The sequence below is a fragment of the Ranitomeya variabilis genome, chromosome 2, assembly GCF_051348905.1.
Source record: "Ranitomeya variabilis isolate aRanVar5 chromosome 2, aRanVar5.hap1, whole genome shotgun sequence".
NCBI classification, from domain to species: domain Eukaryota; kingdom Metazoa; phylum Chordata; class Amphibia; order Anura; family Dendrobatidae; genus Ranitomeya; species Ranitomeya variabilis.
In genome coordinates, this window is record NC_135233.1 from 922,329,360 (window position 1) to 922,352,011 (window position 22,652).

Sequence of the window (22,652 nt, forward strand, 5' to 3'; positions counted from 1 at the left end):
TCATGCTGATTCCCCGCCGGTGTCTATTGCTTCCTCTACTCCTTCGGAAGTTCCTGAGTATTTGTCTGATTATCAGGATGTATTCAGCGAGTCCAGGTCCAGTGCTCTGCCTCCTCATAGGGACTGTGACTGCGCCATAAATTTGATTCCAGGTAGTAAATTTCCTAATGGAAGACTATTTAATCTGTCTGTACCTGAGCATGCCGCAATGCGTTCGTATATCAAGGAGTCTCTGGAGAAGGGGCATATCCGTCCATCCTCTTCCCCTCTTGGTGCGGGATTCTTTTTTGTGGCCAAGAAGGATGGATCTTTGAGACCTTGTATTGACTATCGGCTTCTGAATAAAATCACTGTTAAATTTCAGTATCCTTTGCCTCTGTTGTCGGACTTGTTTGCCCGGATTAAAGGTGACAAGTGGTTCACCAAGATAGATCTTCGTGGTGCGTACAACCTTGTGCGCATTAAGCAAGGAGATGAATGGAAGACAGCATTTAATACGCCCGAAGGTCATTTTGAGTACTTGGTGATGCCTTTTGGGCTCTCTAATGCTCCCTCAGTGTTTCAGTCCTTTATGCATGATATTTTCCGGAAGTATCTGGATAAATTTATGATTGTTTATCTGGATGATATTCTGGTTTTCTCTGAAGATTGGGACTCACATGTGGAGCAGGTCAGGATGGTGTTTCAGGTTTTGCATGAGAATGCTTTGTTTGTTAAGGGCTCAAAGTGTCTCTTTGGAGTACAGAAGGTTCCCTTTTTGTGGTTTATTTTTCCCCTTCTGCTGTGGAGATGGACCCAGTCAAGGTCCGAGCTATTCATGATTGGACTCAACCCACGTCAGTTAAGAGTCTTCAGAAGTTCTTGGGTTTTGCTAACTTCTACCGTCGTTTTATCGCTAATTTTTCTAGTGTTGTTAAACCTTTGACGGATATGACCAAGAAAGGTTCTGATGTTGCTAACTGGGCTCCTGCAGCCGTGGAGGCGTTCCAAGAGTTGAAGCGCCGGTTTACTTCGGCGCCTGTTTTGTGCCAGCCTGATGTCTCACTTCCCTTTCAGGTCGAAGTGGATGCTTCTGAGATTGGGGCAGGGGCCGTTTTGTCGCAGAGAGGCCCTGGTTGCTCGGTAATGAGACCATGTGCTTTCTTCTCTAGGAAGTTTTCGCCTGCTGAGCGGAATTATGATGTTGGCAATCGGGAGTTGCTGGCCATGAAGTGGGCATTTGAGGAGTGGCGTCATTGGCTCGAGGGTGCTAAGCATCGTGTGGTGGTCTTGACTGATCACAAAAATTTGATGTATCTCGAGTCTGCTAAACGCCTGAATCCTAGACAGGCCCGCTGGTCATTGTTTTTCTCCCGTTTTGACTTTGTGGTCTCGTATTTACCAGGTTCAAAGAATGTGAAGGCTGATGCTCTTTCAAGGAGCTTTGTGCCTGACTCTCCTGGAGTCGCAGAACCAGTTGGTATTCTTAAAGAGGGAGTTATCTTGTCAGCCATTTCTCCTGATTTGCGACGTGTGTTGCAGAGATTTCAGGCTGGTAGACCTGACTCTTGTCCACCTGACAGACTGTTTGTTCCTGATAAGTGGACCAGCAGAGTCATTTCCGAGGTTCATTCCTCGGTATTGGCAGGGCATCCGGGAATTTTTGGCACCAGAGATCTGGTGGCTAGGTCCTTTTGGTGGCCTTCCTTGTCACGGGATGTGCGGTCATTTGTGCAGTCCTGTGGGACTTGTGCTCGAGCTAAGCCTTGCTGTTCTCGTGCCAGCGGGTTGCTCTTGCCCTTGCCTGTCCCGAAGAGGCCTTGGACACACATTTCCATGGATTTCATTTCAGATCTCCCGGTGTCTCAGGGCATGTCTGTCATCTGGGTGGTGTGTGATTGCTTTTCTAAAATGGTCCATTTGGTGCCTTTGCCTAAGCTGCCTTCCTCTTCCGATCTGGTTCCTGTGTTCTTTCAGAATGTGGTTCGTTTACATGGCATTCCTGAGAATATTGTGTCTGACAGAGGATCCCAGTTTGTTTCCAGGTTCTAGCGATCCTTTTGTGCTAGGATGGGCATTGATTTGTCGTTTTCGTCTGCCTTTCATCCTCAGACTAATGGACAAACGGAGCGAACTAATCAGACTCTGGAGGCTTATTTGAGGTGTTTTGTTTTGGCAGATCAGGATGATTGGGTGACCTTCTTGCCGTTGGCTGAGTTTGCCCTTAATAATCGGGCTAGTTCTGCTACTTTGGTTTCGCCATTTTTCTGCAACTCTGGTTTCCACCCTCGTTTTTTTTCGGGACATGTGGAGCCTTCTGACTGTCCTGGGGTAGATTCTGTGGTGGATAGGTTGCAGCAGATCTGGAATCATGTGGTGGACAACTTAAAGTTGTCACAGGAGAAGGCTCAGCGTTTTGCCAACCACCGCCGCGGTGTGGGTCCCCGACTTCGTGTTGAGGATTTGGTATGGCTGTCTTCTCGATTTGTTCCGATGAAGGTCTCCTCTCCTAAATTTAAGCCTCGCTTCATCGGTCCTTACAAGATATTGGAAATCCTTAATCCTGTGTCCTTTCGCTTGGATCTTCCGGTGTCATTTGCCATTCACAACGTGTTCCATAGGTCTTTGTTGCGGCGGTACGTTGTACCTGTGGTTCCTTCTGTTGAGCCTCCTGCTCCGCTGTTGGTTGAGGGCGAGTTGGAGTACGTGGTGGAGAAGATCTTGGATTCTCATTTCTCCAGACGGAGGCTTCAGTATCTGGTCAAGTGGAAGGGCTATGGTCAGGAGGATAATTCCTGGGTTGTTGCCTCTGATGTGCATGCGGCCGATTTAGTTCGTGCCTTTCACGCTGCTCATCCTGATCGCCCTGGTGGTCTTGGTGAGGGTTCGGTGACCCCTCCTTAAGGGGGGGGTACTGTTGTGAATTAGACTTTTTGGCTCCCTCTTGTGGTTACTAGTGATATGACTCTGGGATTGTCTTTCCTCAGTTTGGCACCCACCTGGGTCGTTAGTCCAGGGGAGTTGCTATATAAGCTTCCTGGATCCTTAGTCCAGTGCCTGGCATCGTTGTAATCAGATCCTTTCTGTTTGCTCCTGTCTGCTGGTCCGGGTTCGTGCAAAATTAAGCTAAGTCCTGCTTCTTTGTTTTTGGTTATTTGCTTGCTCTCATTTTTGTCCAGCTTGTACTAAATGTGATTCCTGACCTTGCTGGAAGCTCTAGGGGGCTGGTGTTCTCCCCCCGGGCCGTTAGATGGTTCGGGGGTTCTTGAATATCCAGCGTGGATTTTTTGATAGGGTTTTTGCTGACCATATAAGTCATCTTACTATATTCTGCTATTAGCTAGTGGGCCTCTCTTTGCTAAATACCTAGCTCATTCTTACATTTGTCTTTTCCTCTTACCTCACCGTTATTATTTGTTGGGGGCTTGTATCCAACTTTTGGGGTCTTTTCTCTGGAGGCAAGAAAGGTCTTTCTTTTCCCTTCTAGGGTTAGTTAGTTCTCCGGCTGGCGCGAGATGTCTAGAACCAACGTAGGCACGTTCCCTGGCTGCTGCTATTTGTGGTGCTAGGATTAGATATATGGTCAGCTCAGTTACCACTGCCCTATGAGCTGGTTTTTTGTGTTTGCAGACTTAGTAATTATTTCTGAGACCCTCTGCCATTGGGGTCATAACACTCTCCTCAGGCCCATAACCACGCCAGTGTACCAAGTACTGTAAAGTGTGGTGCACTACACGAGAGTCAACCACCTTGGAGACTTCAAATTCCAAATTACCATCCACCAAGACTGGAGATGGCATAGGCGCCGCGTACACGGAACCCAACACCTTCTTTAAAAGAGACCTGTGGAACACGTTGTGTATCTTATACACCGTAGGAAGCTCCAACTGGTACGCTACTGGGTTAATGACGGCGGTGACCCTAAATGGACCAATAAACCGTGGACCCAATTTAAGGGATGGTATCTTGAGTCTTATGTTTTTTGTGGATAACCACACCCAGTCATCCACACTCAGGTCCGGACCTGGCACACGCCTACTGTCAGCCACACGTTTGTACCTAGCACCCACACTCAACAGGCGCTGTTTAACTCTCCTCCAGACTGATGACAATTGTGCTCCTAACTGGTCTTCCTCCGGAACGCCAGAAGAGCCCCTCTGACTCAAAGTACAAAATTGAGGATGTAGCCCGTAAACACAAAAAAACGGAGACTCCCCAGAAGACTCCTGGCGGGGATTATTGATGGCAAACTCAGCCAAAGGAAGGAACGTCGACCACTCCTCCCGGTTATCTGAAACAAAGCAGCGTAAGTACTGTTCCAAATTTTGATTCATATGCTCGGTCTGACCATTTGACTGAGGATGAAACGCCGATGAATGAGACAACTTGATCCCCAGCCGTGAACAAAATGCTTTACAAAATTTTGCCACAAGCTGAGACCCCCTATCAGAAACGATGTCAGACAGAACCCCATGAAGTCTGACCACTTCCTGCACAAATACCTGAGCCAGAGTCTTAGCCTTAGGCAACGAAGGCAAAGACACAAAGTGCAACATTTTTGAGAACCGATCAACAATCACCAAGATGACCGTGTTCCCAGCTGAGGAGGGCAAGTCAGTGATAAAATCCATGGAGATTTCCGTCCATGGCTTACTAGGTACCTCGAGAGGAAGTAGAGTGCCAACAGGACGGGAGCGGGGCGTCTTCGTCCTAGCGCACATGGTGCAAGCTGACACGTATGAGACCACGTCCTGTCGGATCTTGGGCCACCAAAACTGACGTGACACCAACTCCAAGGTACCCCTAACCCCTGGATGGCCAGCCAGGACAGCATCATGATGCTCCAACAAAACCTTTAAGCGGAGATGAAGCGGTACAAACGTTTTGTTGACGGGAAGCTCAGATGGTACCTCCTCCTGGGCCTCGGCAATCTCAGCCTCAACCTCGGTAGTGAGAGCCGAAACCACAACACCCTTTTAGAGGATGGGTACTGGATCTTCCAGAGGCTCTCCCCCCGGGAAACACCTGGACATAGCATCCGCCTTAGTGTTTTTAGAACCAGGTCTGTAAGTGACCACAAAGTTGAACCGCGTGAAAAACAATGCCCAGCGAGCCTGCCTGGAAGACAGACGCTTGGCAGACTCCAAATAAAGCAAATTCTTATGGTCGGTAATAACAGTAACCTAATGAACCGACCCCTCCAAGAAGTGTCGCCATTTCTCAAAGGCCAATTTTATTGCCAACAACTCTCTGTTGCCGATATCGTAGTTACGTTCGGCGGGCGACAGTTTCTTGGAAAAATAAGCGCACGGACGCAAACCGCTCAAGGAGGAGCCTTGTGACAACACCGCCCTCACATCAACCTCAGAGGCATCAACTTCTACAACAAAAGGTTTCGATACATCTGGTTGCACCAGAATGGGAGCCGAAACAAACCTGTTTTTAAGAGATTCAAATGCGCACACAGCAGCCTCAGGCCAAATGGAGAAATCGGTACCCTTTTTAGTCATGTCAGTTAGCGGTTTAGCAATGACAGAAAAATCCTTGATAAACTTCCTATAGTAGTTAGAAAACCCAAGGAACCGCTGAAGTGCTTTTAGGTTATCAGGCCATTCCCAATGCCACACCGCTTGCACCTTGGCGGCGTCCATTTTAAAACCAGAAGCAGACACAATATAGCCCAAGAAAGGCAACTCCTGTACCGAAAATACACATTTCTCCAATTTTGCATACAGCTTATTCTCTCTGAGGAGCTGTAACACCTGCCTGACATGATCTATATGAGTATCACGGTCACAAGAATATATGAGGATGTCATCTAGGTACACAATAACGAATTTCCCCAAAACATGCGAGAACACATCATTTATGAAATGTGGAAACACTGCAAGTGCGTTTGTCAACCCAAATGGCATCACCAAATTTTCAAAATGACCCTCAGGGGTATTAAAAGCCGTCTTCCACTCATCACCTTGACGGACTCTTATGAGGTTGTACGCCCCCCTGAGGTCAAGCTTGGTAAACCACTTAGCACCTGCCACCTGGTTGAACAAATCCGGTATCAATGGCATGGGGTATGGATCACAAACCGTAATCTGGTTCAACTCCCTGAAATCCAGACATGGCCGTAGTCCACCATCTTTCTTCTTAACGAAGAAGAACCCTGCTGCCACTGGTGAGGACGAAGGCCTGATGTGCCCTTTGCTCAAACTTTCAGCAAAGTAATCCTTTAGCGCTTGTCTCTCCGGACCGGAGATGTTAAACATCCTTGCTTTAGGCAACTTGGCCCCTGGTTTAAACCTGATAGAACAGTCATAGGAGCGATGTGGTGGCAACTCTGAACAACCCTTCTCAGAGAACACATCCACAAAATCCAAAAGTGACTCAGGAACGCTTGGAGTCACAGCAGAAACACATGTGGCCAAGCAATTCTCCTGACAGAAATCACTCCACTGAATTATGTCCTGAGTTTTCCAGTCAATAACCGGGTTGTGTGTAGACAACCATGGGAAACCCAGAACCAATTGTGCCGGAAGACTCTTGAGCACCTTACATGTAACCTGCTCGAAATGAAGAACCCCAATGTGGAGTTTAACCTCAGCCACAAACTCAATAATCTCCCCCTGTGGGAGAGGAGCAGAATTGATGGTGACCACACGGATAGGATGAGGCAGTTTTTCGATCCTAAAACCAGCAGTGCGCGCAAACTCCTCATCAATGAGATTAGTGGCAGAACCACTATCCACAAAAACAGTGATTGGCAGCTCTCTGCCAGTGACAACAACTTTGGCAGGGAGCATGCACTGAGAAACCATCATGGAGGATATACATAAGCTCAGATTGGACTCCTCCACACCCTCTGAGCTTAAAAGTTTTTCCGCCGTTGTGTCTTTCTTTGACAGCAGAGGACAGATATTAATAAAATGACCAGTTTTACCGCAGAAAAAACAGGCTCCCTGCTTCCTGAGTACAGGGGCTCGATTCTTAACATGTGATACCCCTGCGATTTGCATAGGTTCCGTGGGCTCACCTGCAGCAACCTCACGTGAACCTAAACCTTCACCCACAGGTGGCGTCTTATGATCCCCCTGACGTAAACGGCGATCAATGCGGACAACAAGACTCATAGCGGAATCTAGTGAAGCAGGAGTCTTGTACATCAGGAGGGCTTTTTTAACCCTATTACAAACTCCATGAATAAAGTGACTCCGCAGCGCAAACTCATTCCACTGTGTGTCGACCGCCCAGCGGCAAAATTCAGAACAGTATTCCTCTGCAACACGCTCCCCCTGGCGAATAGTGCGTATCTTAGATTCTGCTAGAGCCATTCTGTCAGGCTCATCGTAAATGTTTCCAAGAGAGGAAACAAAACTCTCCACAGAGTCAAATTCAGCAGAATAAGATGGCAAAGAAAACGCCCATGCTTGGGGATCCCCTCTTAATAATGACAACACCAGGCCCACACGCTGAGCCTCATTACCGGAGGAGAACGGGCGCATACAGAAATACAGTTTGCAAGCTTCACAAAAAGAAACAAATTTACTGCGTTCCCCAGCAAATTTTTCAGGCAAAGGAAACTTAGGCTCAGCAACTTTACCTGTAACTCTGGCTTGCACATTAGACACTGCTAGTCCCTGCCCCCCTTAACTCAGTGACCTGTAGGGACAGCGCCTCCAACTGGCGGGTTATGGAAACCATGGGATCCATGGAAATAATGTTGGCCGATTATAATGTCACGGGAGACCTAGGCAGGAAAGAGCTAATAACCCGGGCCCCTGCGATTTCCCTCAGACTAGGGAAACCCTGACTGACCCTCTCCAAGAGTTTACACTGATGGTGTGCATGTCTGGGCCTCCACCCTCGCCCTATTTCCTGTTTCAACCCTAGGCTGAAACTACAACCCACCACCCAGTGAAGAGTCCACACTCCAATACCCACAGTTAGCACAGACAAGGATAATGGAAAAATAAACACCACGCCGCAGTCACTCAGGAATACACTATAAATGCAAAGGGCAAAACAAATACAAATATAGGAAGGAGCAAATAAGACAAAGGGAAATACACCACCAGCAACAATACTCCAACTACTAGCTCACCACTCCAGACCGAGATAACATGCACAAGACAGAAGCTATAATCGGCGACGCCCAATGTTCAGGAGAACTATTTAAAGGCAGTGGGCATGGCCCAGCTTCCAATCCGAGCACCAGGTAATTTAACCCTGGACCAGCTAGATAAAATCTAGCCGACGCCAATGAGCGCATAGTGGTCAAAAGCGGAATTACCGCTGTCTGTCGAACGACCTGGTCTGAACAGCGTCCGACATGACAGTTGTTCTTTGCGAAGGACATAAGAATCAAGCTGCATACAAGGTTGTCCTGGAAAAAGTTGATTCCTTCTGCTCAGAAAATGTTCCCCAACTTTGAGGATTGTTTTTTCCAGCAGGGCAATGTTCCATGCCACACAACTAGGTCAATCAAGGTGTGGATGAAGGAACGCTACATCAAATCCCTGTCATGGCCTGCCCAATCTCCAGGCCTGAACCCCTTTGAAAACCTCTGGAATGTAATCAAGAGGAAGATGGATAGTCACAAGCCATCAAACAAAGAAGAACTGCTATAATTTTTGTACCAGGAGTGGCATAAGGTCACCGCAAAAGCAATGTGAAAGACTGGTGGAAAGCATGCCAAGACGCACGAAAGCGTGAAAAAAATCATGGTTATTCCACAAAATATTGATTTCTGAACTCTTCCTGAGTTAAAACACATTAGTATTGTTGTTTCTAAATGATTATGAACTTTTTTTTTGCATTATTTGAGGTCTGCAAGCAATGCATTTTTTTGTTATATTGACCATTTCTCATTTTCAGAAAATACAAAATTTATTCCTTGGAACATCGGAGACATGTTGTCAGTAGTTTATAGAATAACAGAACAATTTACATTTCACTCAAAAATATACCTATAAAGAGAAAAATCAGACAAACTGAACATTTTTCAGTGGTCTCTTAATTTTTGCCAGAGCTGTATAGGGGGCTTCCACATAACTGGTAGTACAAAGGCTCTGGAAAAGCACTATATCTCCTCGCCCCACAAAAATAAATCCACTAAATTATGCACTCCTAAATCAAAGTGCCCCCTCCCTTATGAGCCCCATAGTGTGCCTAAAGCACATTTAGCTTCCACATTTGGCATTTCTGTAGCGAAGAGAGCCACCTCATTTACTAGTGCATGTCTCCATAAACACGAGCTGGTCACAATGAATAGGTAATACAATATGTGGGCACTACAATGTATGAGCACTACACTGGCAGATTTGCAATTTTCACTTAGTGACATTCAATGCTGCTTGTTTTTGGCAAACATCTATGACATCAAAATCATCACTAAACCTGCACATAAATTTCCAGAGGGGTGTGAATTCCAAAAGAGGATCACTTGAGGGGGATTCTGCTCTTCTGTCACATAGGAGCTCTATATATGGCGATCACAAACTATTCTATGATAATTTGTTCTTCAAGAGGTAAACAGCGCAACTTCCTTCCCAAGCCTCGCCTTGTGGCTAAGTAGTACATTTTTTAGTATTGCAATACAATTTAGCGTGTTTTTTTTTACCACATATGATGTATTGACATAGTCAGAAAAAATGGTATAACATTTTATGGTTAATTTTTATCCTATCATCCCTTTTGAAAATGTAAAACTTGGGGCCGAAATAACATTTTAGTGGAAAAAATGGTAATTCTTCATTTACAAAGTCTGTGATGCACCTGTGGGTTCAAGGTGCTCATCCATATCTAGATACGTTCCTTGAGGGGTGTAGTTTCCAAAATGATGTCACTTATGAGAAGTTTTCAGTGTTTAAGCATATTATGCGCTCTACCAAGGTGACATGGTGTCCCTTATCTTTTGCAGACATTTTTTCGTTCCAAAAGTCAAATGGTGCTCCTTCTGTTCTGAGTTCTGTTGTGCACCCAAACAGTAGCTTTCCACCACATATCGTGTAGCACAGTTCTCCGAAAAAATTGCACAACAAACTGTATGGTCCATTTTCTTCTGCTACCTTTGTGAAAATGAGAGATTTGGGGCTATAACAACATTTGGGGTTCACTACATACTTAGATAAATTCCTTGAGGGGTCTAATTTCCAAAATAGGTTCACTTGTGGGGGTTTCCACTGCTTAGGCACATCAGGGGCTCACCAAATGTGACAAGGCATTTTTTCTCGATTGTAGCAAATTTTGTGTTCAAAAAGTCAAATGATGCTTCTTCCCTTCCTAGCCCTGACGTGCACTCAAGCAGTATTTTTTCACTACATATGGTATCGGAAAACTCAAGAGATATTGCAAAACAAATTTTTAGTCCATTTTCTCCTGTTATTTTTCTGAAAATAAGAAAAATTGGGCTAAAATAATTTTTTTATGAAAAAAGTTAATTGTTTATTAGTTTTTTTTTAATCTTCTTGAAAGTGATTGTGAGGAGTTTGAGTGGTGCAGTTTTTAGAATAGTGTCACATTAAGGTATTATCTGTAAGATAGGCCCCTCAAAGTCTTTTCAAATGTGATGTTGTCCCTAAGAAATGGCTTTGTAAATTCTGTTGGAATATTGAGAAATTCCTGATCAACTTTTCAGCCATCTAACTTCCTAAGACAAAAAATTATGTTTTAAAAACGCAGATGTAAAGTAAACATGTGGCAAATGTTATTTGTAAACCATTTTTTTATTACATAACCCTCTGGTTTAACGCCATTAGAGCTAAAGAGTGAAAATTGCCAAATTTTCAAAGTTTTTGCCAAATATCCATTCTTTTCACAAATAAATGCAAGTCTTATTGAACAATTTTTACCACTATCATGAAGTACAATATGTCATGAAAAAACAGACCCAGAATGACGCTTGAAGCTTTCTTGAGTTATAAATTGACGCTTGCTAAAATTGAAAAATTGGCCTGATCAGGAAGATGCAGACAGGGTTAGAGTTGAAGGGGTTAAAAAAAACAAAAAAATAATTATTCCATCTTTCACAAAAAGGATTGCATAAGAAATGCATAAACTCAGTAAGGTCACTTTTGATTAGCAAGTCCACCTTCTCTGGCTGATGGATATCAAATTTTAATTTTCTGTAAAAAAGTATTATGCTGCCTGGCTGCTGATTTCTTGAGTATTAAGAATGAAGAAGACATATTTGAAATTCACATGCAGCAGTACAGATAATGACTACATTGTATGGCCACGACCACACATTCAGTATTTGGTCAGTATTTTACCTCAGTATTTGTAAGCCAAAATCAGGAGTGGAACAATCAAATGACAAGTATAATAGAAACACATCACCACTTCTGTATTTATCTCCCAATCCTGATTTTGGCTTACAAACACTGATGTAAAACACTGTCCAAATGCTGAAAGTGTAAATGCCTATTAACCCCTTAACCCCCAAGGGTGGTTTGCATGCTAATGACCGGATGAATTTTTACAATTCTCACCACTATGAGGTAATAACTCTGGAAAGCTTGCATGGATCCTGGTTAATCTGACATTGTTTTCTCATGACATGTTGTACTTCATGATAGTGGTAACATTTATTACTTGTGTTTATTTGTGAAAAAATTGAAATTTTGTGAAAATTTTGAAAATTTTGCAATTTAAATCACAGAGATATGCCACACAAAGTTCTTAATAAGTAACATTTCACACGTCTACTTTACATCAGCACAATTTTGGAACCAACATTTTTTTGTTAGGAAGTTATAAGGGTTAAAATTGACCATTGACCATTTCTCATTTTTAAAAGTTTTTGTGCAATTTGTCCTGAATACACTGATACCCCATATATGGGGGAATCACCGTTTGGGCGCATGGCAGAGCTCGGAAGGGAAGGAGCACAAATTTGGAATTCAGGCTTAGATGGAATAGTCTGCGGGCGTCAGGTTGAATTATTAGAGCCCCTGATGTACTTAAACAGTAGAAACCACCCACAAGTGACCCCATATTGGAAACAAGACCCCCCAAGGAACTTATCTAGATGTGAGAACTTTGAACCCCCAATTATTTCACTAAAGTTTGTAACACAGAGCCGTGAAAATAAAAAAATCATTTTTTTTCCACAAAAATGATTTTTTTAGCCCCCAGCTTTTTATTTTCCCAAGGGTAACAGGAGAAATTAGACCTAAACTAAAGTTGTTGTCCAATTTGTCCTGATTACACTGATACCCCATATGTGGGAGAAAACTACTGTTTGGGCACACATTGGTGCTCGGAAGGGAATTAGTGACATTTTGGATTGCAGACTTTGATGGAATGGTCTGCAGGCATCATGTTGCGTTGGCAGCACCACTGATGTGCACTAAAGAGAAGAAACCCTCCACAAGTGACCCCATTTTGGAAGCTAAACCCCCCAGGGAACTTATCTCAATGTGTTGTGAGAACTTTGAACGCCCAAGTTTTTCACTAAAGTTTATAACACAGAGCAGTGAAAATAAAAAATATTTTTTCCCACAAAAATGATTTTTTGCCACCAAATGTTTATTTTCCCAAGAGTAACAGAAGAAATTAGATGATAAAAGTTGTTGACCAATTTGTCCTGAGTATGCTGATACCCCATTTGTAGGGGTAAACCACTATTTGGGTGCACGGCAGAGCTTGGAAGGGAAGGAGCACCATTTTACTTTTTCAATGCAGAATTGGCTGGATGCCATGATGCGTTTGGAGAGCCCCTGATGTGATTAAAAAGTGGAAGATCCCAATTCTAACTCCAACCCTAACCTGAACACACCCCTAACCCTAATCCCAACCCTAACCATAATCCTAACCTCACCCCTAACCCAAACACACCTCTAACCCTAATCCCAACCCTAACAACACCCCTAACCCCAACACACCCCTAACACCAACATATCCCTAATCCCAACCCTACCATAACCCTAACCACACCCCTAACCCTGACACACCCCTAACCCTAATCTCAACCCTAATCCCAACCGTAAATGTAATCTAAACCCTAACCCTATCTCTAGCCAAACCCTAACACTAGCTTTAGACCCATCCCTAACCCTAACTTTAGCCCCAACCCTAACTCTAACTTTAGCCCCAATTCTAACGTTAGCCCGAACCCTAACCCTAATTTTAGCCCCAACCATAACCCTAACTTTAGCCCCAACAATAACCCTAACTTTAGCCCCAACCCTAACTTTAGCACTAACCCTAACCCTAATGAGAAAATGGAAATAAATACACTTTTTTATTTTATTAATTTTGCCTAACTAAGGGGGTGATAAAGGGGGGTTTGATTTACTATTTATAGTGAGTTTTTTGTAGGCGCTTTTTGTTTGGCAGCTGTCACACACTAAAATACGCTTTTTATTGCAAAAAATTGTTTTTGCATCACCACATTTTGAGAGCTATAATTTTTCCATATGTTGGCCCACAGAGTCATGTGAGGTCTTGTTTTTTGCAGGACGAGTTGACGTATTTACTGGTACTATTTTTGGGCACATGACTTTTTTTATCGCTTTTTATGACGATTTTTGGGAAGCAGAATGTACAAAAACCAGCAATTCATGAATTTCTTTTGGGGGGGGCGTTTATACCGTTCTGCGTGTGGTAAAATTAATAAAGCAGTTTTCTTCTTCGGGTTAATATGATTACTGTGATACCACATATATCTTTTTTTATGTTTTGGCACTTTTATACAATAAAAACTGTTTTATATGAAAAATAATTATTTTTGCATCGCTTTATTCTGAGGGCTATAACTTTTTTATTTTTTTGCTGATGACACTGTCTGGCAGCTCTGCAGCGCCCCAGAGATCTGGTCGTTGCAGTAATGTTGCTCTGCCACTAAGGGGAGTGATGTTACGTCTGATTGCACAAAAGAAGTTCACCTGACCAGGTATCACAGTCACACACTACATTTCACACTTCAGCCACCAGGGGGAGCAAAGGGCTCTATGTATTAGGCCACTCCTCACAATCTGGTAAAACTGGGGGCTGGATAGGAAGTTAGACAGAAGCTGAATGGGTTGGATCCAGGCAACATCCTGTGGAAGAGGGTGTTGCGGGGGAAGATTCAGGGGGGTCTCTGTCAGGGGTGGGATCCTGACAGTGACCTAGCGAACAGGACAGATTGTTACGGAGCCGCGCCTGCACTCGAATGCGCCGGCATCTTAAGAAAGGAAATGAAGCGAGATATATTGTGGAGAAGTGAGAAACGAGATAGCAGCAAAAAGGAGATAAAGCCAGTAGGAGTCGTGCCCCGAGATCGGCAACATCCTACTGAGGCGCGTAGCCAGTGGCCGGAACGCCGAGGAAGTATTGAGCTCCAAGCAGTACTTCAAACAGCAGCAGGACAGTTGATTATAGGCTGGCTGTCTCACCTAAAACACCTAAGCAGACATAGGGGGCAATTGTGGGAGAGGGGCAACGCTAGGGTCCTGGAAGAACTCCAGGCCTACCCGTCATACGAGTGCGTCCTAGCCATATCATCTGGGGGACGGAGAAAGAACATCAGAACAGATACGAGTTGTGAGAAACAGACACAACAGTTGTGATGACTATCCCGTGGTGCTCAGCAGGGAGGTACTACAACACACAGGCGCTAGAAGGTAGGCACTGATTTCCACCTACAAAGGGAACTCTGGATGTGCCTTCGGACCGGCCGGTCTCAGCCAGCCCTGTTAGCAGTAGTCTGGATTGCGGATCCCGAAGCCTTCAGTAAAGAGGTAAAGAGACTGCAACCCTGTGTCCTCATTATTAATCGCGACCTGCACCACGCACCATCATCACACCTTTCATTGGACGCCCCTTAGCAAGGTCATGGACCGGGTCTAGCCACCGTGACAACCCCAGGACTGAGACTGAGAGGCCTGGTACTGAGTACTCCATGGCCCTGTGTCTGGGGGCGCTCCAGCTTGATTTTTGCTGGACAAGATGATGTTTTCAGCAGTACGATGTTTATTTATGTCAGTCTTTTTGATTGCATGTTATTCCACTTTTGTTTGGTGGTATGATGACATAGCATTGTTTTTTGCCTATTCTTTTATTTATATTTTATGGTGTTCACCATAAGGGGTTAAGTAGTGGGACAGTTTTATAGGTTGGGTCATTACGGATGCCGCAATACTAAATTTGTATACTTTTATTGTTTTTTTAATTACATAAAGAAATGCATTTTTTGGAAAAATATATATATATTTTTTCTTTATTTAGGTATTCAGCAGGCACTGACAAGCCACCTCCCTGCAGGACCTGGAAGGACCCCATGGCTAACTTGGATCCGGGGGCCTTTAGGGAGTAGACCCTTGGAACAACGTGATTACATCGCGTTGTTCTGAGGGTTTCAGGGAAGCACGCAGGGAGCCCCCTCCCTGTGTCATGCTTCCCTATGCCACCAGAATGCTGTGATCTTGCTTGATTGCAGTGTTCCTGGTGTTAAAGTGCCGGGAGTGGTTTGTGACTGCTCCTGGAACATAGTGCCGGGTGTCAGCTGTGATTATTAAAATAGGATTGCACTCAGACCATTGTTATTTAACGAGGCAGTCCAGATCTGCATATAATTTCTCAGCTGCATTTGGTCTAAGTGAAAAAAACACAGCATGTTAAATTTTGACTCCTAAATCGGATAGGTGCAAGAATAAAATCTGATGCCATATGGACAATCAGAGTCGCATCTGACTTTTTTGGGAAACATTACAATTCTGTAAGATGGGAAACTCTAAATGGTCCTATAAAATAATACTAGCTGCTGTTTAAAGAAACAGATTGTGCAGGGACAGCACACAAATGACAAGGGGTAAAAAAATTGTACAACATTTCTGAATGGGACTTTTTCTTTATGCGCTCGTGTGACCCTAACCACTGTGCTTATTTCCAACTGGTGGCCCGATTCTAATGAATCGGGTATTCTAGAATATACATGTCCACGTAGTATATAGCACAGCCACGTAGTATATTGCCCAGCCACGTAGTATATTTCCCAGCCACGTAGTATATTGCCCAGTTACGTAGTATATTGCCCAGTCATGTAGTATATTGCCAAGCCACATAGTATATTGGCCAGTTACATAGTATATTGCCCAGTCACGTAGTATATTGGCCAGTCACATAGTATATAGCACAGCCCATGTAGTATATAGCACAGCCCACATAGTATATTGCCCAGCCCACGTAGTATATAGCAATGTGGGCATCATATCCCTGTTAAAAAAAAGAATTAAAATAAAAAATAGTTATATACTCACCTTCCGGAGCCCCCCGATCCAAGCGAAGTGGTTACCGATGCTGCTCATGCGCTCCGGTCTCGCGAGATGATGACGTAGCGGTCTCGAGTCATCATCTCGTGAGATCGCAGCATGGACCGGTTACCAGAGCGTCGCGAGCAGGAAAGGCCTGTTGTCGATCCGGGGGCCAACGGAGGGTGAGTATGTAACTATTTTTTATTTTTTTTATTATTTTTAACATTAGATCGTTTTACTATTCATGCTGCATAGGCAGCATGAATAGTAAAAAGTTGGTCACACAGGGTTAATAGCAGCGTTAACCGTGTGCGTTACACTGCGGTCAATGCTGCAATTAACCCTGTGTGAGCGCTGACTGGAGGGGAGTACGGAGCGGGCACTGACTGCGGGGAGGAAGGAGCGGCTATTTTTCCGCCGGACTGTGCCCGTCGCTGATTGGTCGTAGCTGTTTTGCCATGACCAATCAGCGACATGGATTACATGACAGACAGAGGCCGTGACCAATGAATATCCGTGACAGACAGACAGAAGGACAGAAAGACGGAAGTGACCCTTAGTCAATTATATAGTAGATGGTTAAATTGAACAAAAATTATGCTGAAAAGTACAATCAGTTAAATTCTACTGATTCTTCTTTTTGCAGAGGGCCCAAAATTCCAAACTCACCAAACATATATATATATATATATATATATATATATATATATAATCTAATTTTCTGATTTCTAAAATCTGAAATATATGAAAATCAATAACTTTACAACTTTACATTGTTTCACTACTAACATTTTTTTAATATAAATATATTTTTCACTATAGAAAAATGGAAGCAGAGTTTGGCTGTTATTAAAGGGTAGTTATTAGATTAGTACATTTAATGCAGTGAAATAACAAATTTTCTTGCACAGATGTAGATGCTATTAGCAAACCATCTGCTGGGATACTGTGATAATTCTGGCATATTAATTTTTATTGCATCATTTTATGCACCATTGGTTTTAAAGAGATATGAATCTAGATAATTTGCCTGCAGCTATATTTTTCTTACTCAGTTTTTCCTTTTATTTCACATATATACAGTAAATGCATTATTTATCTATATGATTATTTGATAAATGCTAGTTTACAAGAAAACAAACATTTAACTACATCTGTAAATGTATAACACATTTCACATTATTTTGTTAATAAAACAAGTACTAAATACAATACACATAGAAATGCTGATATTTTACTACTATTATAATTTGCCATTTTGAAGGACATTTATATACAAGGTATTTCAATCATAACAGGGGAAAGCATTAATGACTGTTTAGTATATGCAAGGTAATACACTGCTATAAGACCACATGAAAGCACAAGTCTAAGTTTTCTAAATAATAATAAAAAATGTTAATGTGTTCAAGGATATTAAAATAATAATAATATTATTTGACCTTACTCATTTCTGCGGGTTGTTTAAGTGTTTTGGATTCAAAGGACACCTGTTACGTTTCTCTTATGCCAGAGACCACTGCTCTCATTTTATAGCACTGCTAACAAAGCTGAAGATGTTGGTGATATCAAATCTGCGCGGCTTGTTTACTCGGCGAGTATATTTTTAATGTTCGAGAGGGTGCTCGAGTCCCCACCCCACATGTTTGCCACTTTTTAGACAGCCAGTAAACATGTGGGGATTGCCTGACAGTCACTGTAATGCTGTAGCTATTCTGTTTGAGGAATTACTGTGATTGGCTGGCAGCATAGCCTCATCAGGTCTTTATAAGACGTGCAACGCTATGCTCTCCACACTGTACCCTGGAAACAAGCAGAGCAAAAAGAGGTGCTGCTGAAAGATAGACTGATTTTTAGTTGCGTATAGGCAGGGAAACAACCACATTTATATTATTATTATTATTATTTATTATTATAGCCCCGTTTATTCCATGGCGCTTTACATGTGAGGAGAGGTATACATAATAAAATCAGGTACAATAATCTTGAACAATACAAGTCACAACTGGTACAGGAGGAGAGAGGACCCTGCCCACGAGGGCTCACAATCTACAAGGGATGGGTGAGGATACAGTAGGTAAGGATAGAGCTGGTCGTGCAGTGGTTTGGTCGATCGGTGTTTACTGCAAGTTGTAGGCATGCCGGAAGAGGTAGGTCTTCAGGTTCTTTTTGAAGGTTTCGATGGTAGGTGAGAGTCTGATATGTTGTGGTAGAGAGTTCCAGAGTAGGGGTGATGCACGAGAGAAATCTTGTATGCGATTGTGGGAAGAGGAGATAAGAGGGGAGTAGAGAAGGAGATCTTGTGAGGATTGGAGGTTGCATGCAGGAAAGTACCGGGAGACGAGGTCACAGATGTATGGAGGAGACAGGTTGTGGATGGCTTTGTATGTCATGGTTAGGCTTTTGTACTGGAGTCTCTGGGTAATGGGGAGCCAGTGAAGGGATTGACAGGGGGGAGAGGCTGGGGAATAGCGGGGGGACAGGTGGATTAGTCGGGCAGCAGAGTTTAGAATAGATTGGAGGGGTGCGAGCGTGTTAGAGGGGAGGCCACAGAGCAGAAGGTTACAGTAGTCGAGGCGGGAGATGATGGGGGCATGGACTAGGGTTTTTGCAGATTCTTGGTTTAGGAATGTACAGATACGTGAAATATTTTTGAGTTGAAGGCGGCAGGAAGTGGAAAGGGCTTGGATATGTGGTTTGAAGGAGAGATCAGTGTCAAGGATTACCCCGAGACAGCAAGCTTGTGGGACTGGGGGGAGTGGGCAGCCGTTTACTGTAATGGATAGGTTCGTTAGGGGGGTCGCGTGAGATGGGGGAAAGACAATGAATTCTGTTTTGTCCATGTTAAGTTTTAGAAATCTAGCGGGTGGTGGCAGTAGGGTGGTGATATCTAGTCCAGAGATGTAGATCTGTGTGTCATCAGCATAGAGAAGATACTGAAAACCGTGAGATTCTATGAGCTGTCCCAGGCCAAAAGTGTAAATGGAGAAGAGCAGGGGCCCTAGAACTGAACCTTGTGGGACTCCAACAGATAGGAATTGAGGTGATGAGGTGGTGTGTGATTGGGAGATGCTGAATGTTCGGTCAGTTAGGTATGACGAGATCCAGGACAGGGCCAAGTCTGTGATGCCAAGGGATGAGAGGGTCTGTAGTAATAGGGAATGGTCCACTGTGTCAAAGGCAGAGGACAGGTCCAGGAGGAGGACAATAGAGTAGTTTTGCTTACTATTGGTGGTTAATAGGTCATTGGTGACCTTAGTTATGGCAGTTTCAGTGGAGTGGTGTGATCGGAAGCCTGATTTTAAGTGGTCAAAAAGGAGCAGGAAGATAGATGGGAGGACAGTTCATGATGGACGTGTTGTTCCAGTAGTTTTGAGGCATAGGGGAGAAGTCATATAGGGTGATAGCTAGATACAGAGGATGGGTCAAGAGAGAGCTTTTTGAGGATAGGTGTGATTAAGGCATGTTTAACCCCTTCATGACCCAGCCTATTATGACCTTAATGACCTGGCCGTTTTTTGCAATTCTGACCAGTGTCCCTTTATGAGGTAATAACTCAGGAACGCTTCAACGGATAATAGCGGTTCTGAGATTGTTTTTTTGTGACATATTGGGCTTCATGATAGTGGTAAACTTAGGTCACTAATTTCTGAGTTTATTTGTAAAAAAAACGGAAATTTGGCGAAAATTTTGAATATTTCGCAATTTTCACATTTTGAATTTTTATTCTGTTAAACAAGAGAGTTATGTGACACAAAATAGTTAATAAATAACATTTTCCACATGTCTACTTTACATCAGCACAATTTTGGAAACAAATTTTTTTTTTGCTAGGAAGTTACAAGGGTTAAAATTTGACCAGTGATTTCTCATTTTTACAACAAAATTTACAAAACCATTTTTTTTAGGGACCACCTCACATTTGAAGTCAATCTGAGGGTTCTATATGGCTGAATATACCCCAAAGTGACACCATTCTAAAAACTGCACCCCTCAAGGTGCTCAAAACCACATACAAGAAGTTTATCAACGCTTCAGGTGTTTCACAGCAGCGGAAGCAACATGGAAGGAAAAAATGAACATTTAACTTTTTAGTCACAAAAATTAACTTTAACAACAATTTTTTTTTATTTTCCCAAGGGTAAAAGGAGAAACTGGACCACAAACCTTGTTGTCCAATTTGTCCTGAGTATGCTGATACCTCATATGTGGGAGTAAACCACTGTTTGGGCACACGGCAGGGCTCGGAAGGGAAGGAGCGCCATTTGACTTTTTGAATGAAAAATTGGCTCCAATCTTTAGCGGACACCATGTCACGCTTGAAGAGCCCCCGTGTGCCTAAACATTGGAGCTCCCCCACAATTGACCCCATTTTGGAAACTAGACCCCCCAAGGAACTTATCTAGAAGCATAGTGAGCACTTTAAACCCTCAGGTGCTTCACAAATTGATCCGTAAAAATGAAAAAGTACTTTTTTTCACACAAAATTTCTTTTAGCCTCAATTTTTTCATTTTCACATGGGTAACAGGATAAAATGGATCCTAAAATTTGTTGGGCAATTTCTCCTGAGTATGTCAATACCTTATATGTGGGAGTAAACCACTGTTTGGGTGCACGGCAAGGCTCGGAAGGGAAGGCGCGCCATTTGACTTTTTGAATGGAAAATTAGCTCCAATCGTTAGCGGACACCATGTCGCGTTTTGAGAGCCCCTGTGTGCCTAAACATTGGAGCTCCCCTACAAGTGACCCCGTTTTGGAAACTAGACCCCCCAAGGAACTTATCTAGGTGCATAGTAAGCACTTTAAACCTCAAGGTGCTTCACAGAAGTTTATAACGCAGAGCCTCGAAAATAAAAAATAATTTTTCTTTCCTCAAAAATGATTTTTAGCCTGGAATTTTTTATTTTCCCAAGGGTAACAGGAGAAATTGGACCCCAAATGTTGTTGTTCTGTTTGTCCTGAGTACAATGATACCCCATATGTGGGGGTAAACCACTGTTTGGGCGCACGGCAGGGCTCGGAAGGGAAGGCATGCCATTTGGCTTTTTGAATGGAAAATTAGCTCCAATCATTAGCGGACACCATGTCACGTTTGGAGAGTCCCTGTGTGCCTAACATTGGGGATCCCCCACAAGTGACCCCATTTTGGAAACTAGTCCTCCCAAGGAACTAATCTAGATGTGTGGTGAGCACTTTGACCTCCCAAGTGCTTCACAGAAGTTTATAACGCAGAGCCATGAAAATAAAAAAAAATGTTCTTTTCCCAAAAATGATTTTTCAGCCCACAATTTTTTATTTTCCCAAGGGTAACAGGAGAAATTGGACCCCAAATGTTGTTGTCCAGTTTCTCCTGAGTACGAAGATGCCCCATATGTGGGGGTAAATCACGGTTTGGGCACACATCGGGGTTCGGAAGAGAAGTAGTGACGTTTTGAAATGCAGACTTTGATGGAATGCTCTGCGGGCGTCATGTTGCGTTTGCAGAGCCCCTGATGTGCCTAAACAGTAGAAACTCCACACAAGTGACCCAATTTTGGAAACAAGACCCCCAAAGGAACTTATCTAGATGTGTGGTGAGCACTTTGAACCCCCAAGTGCTTCACAGAAGTTTATAGCGCAGAGCCATGGAAATAATAAATGTGTTTTCTTTCCTCAAAAATATTTTTTTAGCCCAGAATTTTTTAATTTTCCCAATGGTAACAGGAAAAATTTGACCCCAAGAGTTGCTGTCCAGTTTCTCCTGAGTACGCTGATACCCCATATGTGGGGGTAAACCACTGTTTGGGCACATGCCGGGGCTCGGAAGGGAAGTAGTGACGTTTTGAAATGCAGACTTTGATGGAATGGTCTGCTGGCGCCACGTTGCGTTTGCGGAGACCCTGATGTGCCTACACAGTAGAAACCCCCCACAAGTGACCCCATTTTGGAAACTAGACCCCCCAAGGAACTTATCTAGATGTGTGGTGAGCACTTTGAAACCCCAAGTGCTTCACAGGAGTTTATAACGCAGAGCCGTGAAAATAAAAAATCATTTTTCTTTCTTCAAAAATTATGTATTAGCAAGCAATTTTTTATTTTCGCAATGGCAACAGGAGAAATTGGACCCCAATAGTTGTTGCCCAGTTTGTCCTGAGTATGCTGGTACCCCATATGTGGGGGTAAACCACTGTTTGGGCGCACGTCAGGGCTCAGAAGGGAGGGAGCACCATTTGACTTTTTGAACGCAAGATTGGCTGGAATCAATGTTGCGTTTGGAGACCCCTGATGTGCGTAAACAGTGGAAACCCCTCAATTCTAACTCCAACACTAACCCCAACACATCCCTAACCCTAATCCCAACTCTAGCCATAACCCTAATCACAACCCTAACCCCAACACACTCCTAACCACAACCCTAACGTTAATCCCAACCCTAACCCTAATCCTAACCCTAATCCCAA